This window comes from Amborella trichopoda, chromosome 4, assembly GCF_054954075.1.
Source record: "Amborella trichopoda isolate Santa Cruz 75 chromosome 4, AtrichopodaSantaCruz75HAP2 v2.0, whole genome shotgun sequence".
Classification (NCBI taxonomy): Eukaryota; Viridiplantae; Streptophyta; class Magnoliopsida; order Amborellales; family Amborellaceae; genus Amborella; species Amborella trichopoda.
Window position 1 is genome coordinate 22,984,015 of NC_142339.1, and position 1,049 is coordinate 22,985,063.

Sequence of the window (1,049 nt, forward strand, 5' to 3'; positions counted from 1 at the left end):
CGATGCTTAAAAACCCTCTAACTAATCATCTCGAAGTTAAGATGTATGGACACGAAACAAGGATTTTAAGTGTTAAGAATAATGTATCATGTAATGCATTATTTATACCATCTATTTTTAAGAGTTCAATAATTTATACATCTCAATCTACACTCTCTTTTTAGCTTTAAATTTTATAATTAAGGACGCATAAAAATTTCAGGTAATTGAAAAAATTTCTAACACCAAAATAACGTCTTTCAATTGGATTTCAAAGTGCCCCGTACCTTGATTGTTTAGGATTGATGCATCAAGCGCACGCACGCATTAAAATCTCATAGAAGGTGTCAACTTTATACTGCAAAAGTGGGACACACCTCAAATACCTATTGAGAAAGGTTGTTCCAACGCATAAAAACATTTTAGTTGGCCATCTAGACTTTGAGATGTAAGGATAACAAAAGAAAAATAAAGTCTTAAAAATAGTACATCTTGTAATACATTTCCTACACAATCCATTATCAAGATTTTCAAATGTCTATAATTTTTTTTTTCAATCTACACTATTTTAATAGCTTTAAATTTCATAATTTACCGTTGTTTCTAGAAATTGGAAGAGTTTCCAGCACCAAAACTGCATATTCCAATAGAGTTCAAAAGTGTGTATATATATATTCTTCTTCCCGCATGTATGCAGTCGAGAGATTGGCAACCTGAGATATGCGAAGATAGAAAAACGTGCTGGTTTTTGGGATGGAATAGGTTACCGTTCCTAACTCTTCCTACAAAAGATATGTCACGACACTTGTATTTCCTGGCCTAGAGAAAATTGTTCTCATGTTGAGATTCATTTAGTGCAACAAAATAAGACTTGGGGCGTTCGCAAGAGTATTCACGATAGCTTTTGCTCTTTTGCCCCGTCCAAAAAGGTTAGAGAAAGCCCTCATAGGTTATAAACCATATTTAGCAAGCAGAGAGTTTACTCGGTCTTATTTGAATGTTTTATATATTTTCGTAGTCCGCCCCAAATCCAAGAATGCTAAGTGAAACAAATAAAAATTAAAAAAATG